This window comes from Amblyomma maculatum, chromosome 11 (assembly GCF_055883805.1).
Source record: "Amblyomma maculatum isolate TAMU_Amacu chromosome 11, ASM5588380v1, whole genome shotgun sequence".
NCBI lineage: Eukaryota > Metazoa > Arthropoda > Arachnida > Ixodida > Ixodidae > Amblyomma > Amblyomma maculatum.
The window spans coordinates 4,183,479-4,191,621 of NC_139354.1; positions in this window are offsets into that span (position 1 = coordinate 4,183,479).

Below are 8,143 nucleotides of genomic sequence, written 5' to 3' on the forward strand. Positions count from 1 at the left end.
ACGGCAGTTCATCTGGAACCAACCACCACCCGTCCTACACTGTAAGAATTTTTTTTTTTTTTAAATACAGGAATTTTCTGCCAGCTGTCCGGCCAGAAATTTTCTGTTCTGCAATGTTTTCTGTTGTTTTTTTTTCGGCGATTTTAGCTTTTTTCTGAGTAAAACTGATAGACAATTTTGTTGAAAAAAATTTCCGTATTCTTGGTTTTTCCTTTTATTGCGTTTTTTCTTTTTTATTTCAGTTTGTTTTTTCTGTCGCAGTGAAAATAATGATGCCAAGATATCTTTTTTTTACTTGTCTTTCATTTCACGTTTTCTTCCTGTAACGACAATAAAATTTCATTAAGCGCCAATTTCTTCAATGAACACTATTTTAAGGCGAAAACCTTACCAGCTACAGCTCACAAATATCTCTCGGCGCTGACGATACTCGATGGCACCCAAAGGTTATCCTCGCAACAGCCGTGGTCTAGCCTCCGAAAAGAGGCAAGTGGAACAAGGCGTAACAGATACCACTGTAGCAGGGAGCCAACCAAAAACGGACCTCAGTGGGGCGTCACTAGTTATCTGCTTTCGAATCGAAATTGTTAAGCAGCCGATCATCGGACAGCGTCTTCAGGGTTGTCATACCATTTCGCTCTCTATTCAGAATTTACCTACTGTTCAAGTAAAAATCAGTTTGCGGTAGAAGATAAAACAGACGGCAAAAATATATTTAATTGTTTGCCTTCCAATCAAGGTTTCGGCAGGAAAACAGAAAATTACTGGATTTTTTTTTTCGTGAACGTATTTCGGTCAATGAAATAGAACAAATATTCTCTGTACTGGTACAGAAAGCTTTTTAAAAATACCTGTAATTTCATACACATTTTTTAGTTTACCTTTCCTCTTCAGCGCTTCTGCATGGTATATCGTCTTGATAGTCAGACGCTGCCTGATGCTTACGCAAGAGTCAACACGCACGGTCCGGCACGCGACTCATCCATGGAAGAAGCAAGCGCCGATGCAGCAGATGTTATAGACAAACGTCAAGTTTGTAAAAAAACATGTGGCGAAGTGATCGTCAGCGACGGAGGTGTTATATAGGCAAAAATGCTACACCGCGCCAAGCAACCTGGCCTTCGAGCCTAACTCGGCCGTGCAAATAGTTCGAAGTGTGCGCGTCTTTTGCGTTAAGAAATGCTTCTGTTTATTCCTGAAAAGGAGTTCTGCAAATTTTCAGCCAGACGCAATCACCACGAAGAGTGCTGTATCAGCTTTATTCCCCGTGACAATAACAGCGCGGCGGGCGACAGTGACTGATTAAAAGAAATGAAAACGAGAAGGATGAAAGTATAAGAATAACTAGTCGTCTACAATCTTCAACTTCCAGGCCTATTGCTAGCGCATGCGAATATTGAGGAGGACGACCGCATGATCGACTGAAAGCATCTTTTCCGCATGACCACCCTTTTGATAAGCTGTCTGCTTCTCTCCAAACGCTTTCATTCTATACAATGTAGATTATTAGCGGCAACCCAAGCCATACAATTTCTTTGAATAAGAAGAACACGACGTTTTATTTCTTTGTAGCTTGACGTGTGGCGCTGCCAACCTTTTTCTTTTATTTTTTTTTCTGCTCGGTAAAACAGACGTTCGAGGGATTAGTCAAGGTCATTCATAGGTTAATTTGCAAGTGGAGGTCCGTGAAAATTCTCTCATTTTGCTGTCCTTGTTTTAAGGATAGATTCATAAGCGCAAATGGAAACGTTTTCCACGAGCTTGAAGCAAAAATTACGCTCATTTTGCTGCACAATTTAAATGTACTTTGAAATTTTTTACTGAAACACGCGTCGTTTTATCCTGTTTATTTTGCATCCCTTTCAGTTGATTTTGGTTTCACGTTGGAACTTTATTATGATATACCTTAGATATCATATACTAATCCTGCTTGACCAGTGTGCGTATTACGTGGGGATTTTGTGTGTTCGTCAGGTTCTGAACTTTTAAAAGAAACTTCATGTATTCTGGTAAATAACGATGCGTGACTCTGACAAGATCCATACGGCATTTACTCGCTCTCTAGGATTGATGATGAGTCAAAGTGAAAATAGAAAAGCTAGCTAGTTCACAAGTACGATGCTGTTTTTGTAGGGAATCGCGCTTAGCGGCTCAGTGTGAACGCTAAAGATAACTGACAACAGTTTTTATGTCTTTTTTTGTATACGAACAGATGCTTGGGCTTCCCTGCATTGGATGGAATATCGCATTTAAACTTACGCTTACAGAAAAAAAAAATTAAACAGCCCTGCAGAATCTGCATTGGAGTAAGGCGAAAGCTCGGATGCTGCTGTTGGTTGCTTCTGGACCTGGTTGCTTCCAGTTGCTTAATTAACTTCTTGTTTACCCATTTTGGTCTTTGGTACCTTCAAATTGCGCGCCAATACCTTCTTATGCCCTTTTTCGGCTCTACTTGCGGTTGCGTGACGTAACATTCTTGACGTCACCTTAATTGACTGATTTAATTAACTACTTTTAGTATTCGATACATTCAAATGTGGCGCCAAGCCATTGGCTAATGAGACAGCGAAAGCCTTTAATGGCTTTCGCTGTCGTCAGCGAACGTGTCACGCTTTTGCGGCGCTCTGATTGGCTGAGGCGGGAATGACGTCATAGAGGTCTCGACCAATCACAGGGCACTATCATTTGGCAGGCGCTGCCAACTGCGGCCCATCCTTTCACATGGTAGGATAATATCAGAATCAGCCTGCCAAAACCCTTGCATTCACGTTATCCCTAGGCCACGCAGACACGCTCATACGGCTTGGTTAAAGCAAGGTTTTACATGTTGGCTGGTTGCTTACGCTATCTAATCATACCGATTCAGGCGTCCATGTGGCGCCTTTCATTTGGCGTTTCCTCGAACACCGCACCACACAGCCTATAGAAACAGATGCAGTAAAACTAGGAAGTAGCGAAGTTTCAAACAAAGGCTTTCGCCTTATCGCACTTTAGGGGTCCAAAGTGCCACACAAATTTTTCAAAGAACTGCACCCGAGAAAAGCCCTTTGAAAAAGTGGCAACTAGGAAAAAAACGTCTCCTAGGCAAAAATGTGCGCTAAGAATATATTTTTTTTTTTTCAAAGCTAATATCGCAAAAAAAAAAAAAATGCACAGTTCAGTGCATTATTCTTCACTTAGATGATAAGTGTGGCCATCGTGAGAACTGGTTCTTCTAGGTCCTCTAGGCACCAGACATGCTTACAAGAACAGCAAAAGGCATTGTGAAGTAGTTTAGCGAAAAAGCCCGTCCCAGCACGCATCTGGCTAGTTTTATACAGTGTGTGTTATCGAGCTTCTTAGCTACTCAGGCACTCATGAATACAAGCCTAATCGGCTGGTTGATATACTAAATGGCAAAGGTACCACTGTGTTCTTCGGGAACCGCCCATAACCAAAGGGGTCACTTGAAAGCCCTCGCATATGTTACGGTGACAAAGGTCGTCTCTCTATTTTAGCCCATGATTCTTGCGGTGTTTCAGGTGCATGGTTACGGACATGCTGTACTAAGGAAGGTGAGCGGGGGGAGGGGGGGGGGGTTCGTTTACCGTGGCAATGCTGAAACATCATCCAAGCATCTAGTCTGCCGATCTAGTGCGCACCTTTCTTCCGCAAAAGAAAAAAAAAAAGCGAGAACTAGGCGCGGTCACTGTTTCTGCTACCATGATTTTTTTTTTTTCCGTTGTTGCCAACGTCTCGAATCAGTTAGATGTTTGGCCAATTCCATGTCGATAGGAGCTATATACCATACACTATAGCAGATAGCCACGGAGAATTGTAGTCTGCGCCTTAAAGAGGAAATAACTGCAACAGGTAAAATGAAGAAAAAAGCGGCAGCAAACAGAAATACAGATAAAGTTCTCTTTATATCCACAAAAGAAATTTAAGCTAAAATATGTAGAAGTCGGCTGCACTATGAACGATTCACTCCTGGTATCCTGGCCACCAGGCGAGGCACTTGCTTGACGTTGGGAAGGTTTGCACCCTTTTCCTGCTTCCCAATTGGGGATTTTTTCACCGTGGACCTTTTTTTGTGGCGCCATTTTTTCTGAGGTCATTTTTCCCGGGGACGTTTTTACTTAAGGGTGTCGCAGCTTAATGTAACCAAGGCCAAGATATTAAAAAATGCGATGGCCCCAGCCCATTGAAACCAATTCAGAGATTTCCAGAATCGCCTGCTAATCTGCAGAATTTTTTCGTTCACCAAAGATATTTACTTAGTCAATACTAATTAATTATTTTGATTATTGCCTTCAGAGAAAAAGTGTCAATGGATATGTTGTAGACCGCCTCGAAAAATGGCCAGCTACGTCGTCTCTATAGCGGTACGGCTTACGCATCTCCATCTACAGGCCTTCAAAAAATGCTGTTACGTGACCGTCTGTTATTTCTAAATCATTCGCCAAATGCATACACCTAGCTTCATCGGAGAGAGAACTGTAGAGAAAAGCTGATTTTATTATTTGGGACGTTTCTCGGACTCTAAAATGACACCACTGTCACAGGGAAGCTTTTTTTTCTTTTTGCGCCAGGTATTATTGTCGGCTGTAAAAAAGGCCACTCATGATGAGTACAATCTATTTTGATGAAAACAATGTAGCAAAGCGTTTTTTGAAGAGGTTAACTTTTGGAAAGAAGAAGACGTGTCGCTGAGCACCGTGGCTACATCGTGTCCAGTAAGATTTCGAACTACGTCTGCAGTCCGCGCCCACACAGCGGCAATCAAACTCTTGAAGAAGAGCATAAAGGCCAAACAACCCGTGCGTGGCAAGAAGAGCATCAAGGACACAGCCCTCCGGGTAGACGCTGCAGAATGCCGACGCGGCCATGCTGCTAGGCCTACTGGGACTCGGCGGAGCCGCAGCTCTGATAATATGGCAAGAATGGGGACGCCAATGGACCCTCCGGTAGTCGCTGTGACTTCTGCAAGCACAACGGCAGGCTGCGGTAACGAGCCTTTACCTGGAGCTAGCACTTGGCCACAGAGCAACGTAGACATTACTTCGAATACAAGGACAACGCTCGGGCCGCTACCCGAGCTAAACGATACACATCAGGCTATGGATGTGCAACAGGAAGTCGTCACTAACGCTTCTCAACGGACACCCCGGCTGGTCAAACTACCTGGGCCGCCAGTCAACACACCACCGGCAAAGAAGGTAAGGGCCGCCCCTGATAAGCTAGCATCCGCTTATCCAACACCAGCCTTGCAGAAATCCTTCAGAGTGCATATCAGACCTACAGTGCAGTTTGATATCACTAAGATACCCACCAGAACAATGCAGAGAGTAATAGACGCAGCGCTTGGTACCACAGGTTACCAGGGGTTTGTAAGCCACAGGGCATCTAATACTGTCACAGTACATTTAGCCACCATTGAGGATGCACGCAAAATGACCACAGTAACACAGATTCCAATCACGACAGAGGAGTATCTTCCTGTCCAGACGTATTTTGCGTCAGGTCCAAATACTCAGCGATGTGTCCTCTATGACCTAGACCTACAAGATTCCCCGGAGACGGTGGCCAGAGACCTAATATCAGGAACACATACTGTGTTAGCCGCACGTCGTATGGGGAACAGAGGCACTTTTCTCATCACATTACAGGGACCAGATACTCTTCCGGACAGATTCTACTACAATGGCCGCATAGTGCGGCCCAAAACGTACAAACCTAGACCGGTTCACTGTTACAGGTGCTACAGAGAAGGTCATATGCAGAAATTTTGTCCATATGGAGTTAACCCCGAATACATAACTGAATCTGGAGAAGCGAAATTCAAATGCGGCCTATGCAAATCTGATGATCACGATATCACTTCATCTCAGTGTCCGACAAAAAAGCGAAAGCTCGAGTTAGCAAGGGCTGGACGACATAAACAATATGCACCGTTAATGGTTAAAAACAGATTTGCAACTCTGGCCGAAGAGCTGTTTGATGACCCGCTAGAAGAAGAAGAGCCTGTTGAGGTGGTTGCACAGAACAGTGCATCTTTTGCTTCTACGCTAAAACATGGACGACGCACAAAACGGAGCACAGTGGCATTCACTACTGATGATTTTCCGGACCTTAAAGACTGCACAAGCCAGCAGGATGCAATAGAAAAAGAAATTGCGATGCTTTCAGCACAAATTGCACAGCTGCGACAAAAGAAAGCACATGTAGCGCAACGACGAAAGGAGAGCTCAGAAAAACAGAAAGAAACGCTTGCAGGCAGTACGACAGCAAGGTTAGTGGATGCTCCGAATTGTAAACCTGCCGATAACATACCTATTTGGAAGGCGGTACTGGACACGCTTACGCAACTGACACACCTCATTCAGAGCAGCTTACATCATGGATAGAAGTAGCCGAAACAAGTGGCAACAGATTACACAATGGAACTGCAGAGGGCTCTGTAATAAAGTTGGGGAAATAAATACAAAATTATTGTACGGTAAGCTACAATCATGGGCGTTCTTGATACAGGAGCACAATAGGTTATATTCAATAACAGGATATATAGGGTACCATTGTCCTTCTATCCCTGATAAACGAGCAAGAGCAGAGGCCGAAACACCAGGAAAAGCTGCCGTTTACATTAGGGCCAACATTCCCCAAACGCCACTTGACTTGAGCAAGTGGTGCAACACTCAGCAGGAAGTAGTTGCTGTACTCACGCGTCCGAACAAAACGCCCCTTATATTAGTGTCCATGTACGCTAGGCCAAGAAACACAGTGCTTAATCTTGGATGGGTTAAGCATATTCGCCATTCATACCCTGGAATTGCGATACTAATCGGTGGAGATTTTAACGCTCCGCACACCGTATGGGGATATGATTATGATTCTAAAAGGGGTGATCAAGTTCATACTGCCTTCACAGAAATGGAATTTACACTGCTAAATCATCCAGGAGTCGCAACACTACCTGCAACACAAACACGCTCACCAGACTTGACGTGGTGGAAGGGCCCTGGTGCACCCCTATGGCAGGCGGAATTAGATGCGTGGGGTAGTGATCATGTCCCCATTGGTATTGGTCTTAATTTGGGACATATGAAGAAAATTCGAAAGAAAGCGTCTGTTACACATTGGGATGGTGTACGGCAGGATACTCGAACGCATTCAGTTAGCCCGAATACTCTCGTTACTACCCTTCAAAAGGTACTCAAGGATCACACCATTACAACTACAGTGAACGAAGATCAGCCAACTCCCGACCTGCACCTACTAAAACTTTGGGCACGCCGAAAGCGGGCCGAGATACAGGCTGGTCGCCATCCTGAAGACGTGCAAAGAAGAATTGAGGTAAACAGAGTGACGGCACAGGCACGCCGATATGAAAAACAGCTGGCTCATAGGAGATGGGATGAGTGGTGCAGTCGTTTGGGCTCAGGAACGAATAACAAGGCCCTCTGGAGGACTTTCCATGGCATGGAAAAGAGGCGGCAGGTTAAACATCATGCAGAAAGTATTAGACTCGCATTACAGCTTACACCAGAAGAGTTTGCAGATCAGGCTGCTGCCCTTTTCTTCCCGAACCACGCACATTATCCGGCGCCTTCACCGACAGTGGATGCGGTTGATAAAACAGGAATAACATTACCATTTACAAAATTGGAGTTATTTGCTGCTATAGAAGAAGCGAATGGTAAAACTGCGCCTGGACATGACGATATTCCTTATGAAGTATTCAAGAATTTAGAAGGAGCCGCAGCTGACGGCTTGTTGGATGTGGTAAATGAGGTATGGCAAGGAGGAGACATTCCACTCGGCTGGAAACACTCGGTGGTGGTAACAATACCAAAGGCTGGGAAACCTCCCACAAGTCTAGAATCTTTGCGGCCTATCTCGCTAACACCCACAATTTGCAAAATCTATGAAAAGATGATAGCCACCCGCCTGTCATGGTGGTTGGAAAGTAATAAAAAATACCATGCTCGACAAATTGGGTTCCGAACAAACCTTGGGACAGAAAATGGACTGGCTGTGCTCGCTGAAGAGGTCATACACGTGTCGCCTTATAGCCACCTAGTGCGCACTGTAGTGGCTACCGACATGGCGAAGGCATACGACAACGTGTTACATGCCAAGATTCTTAGCAACATGGAATGTATGG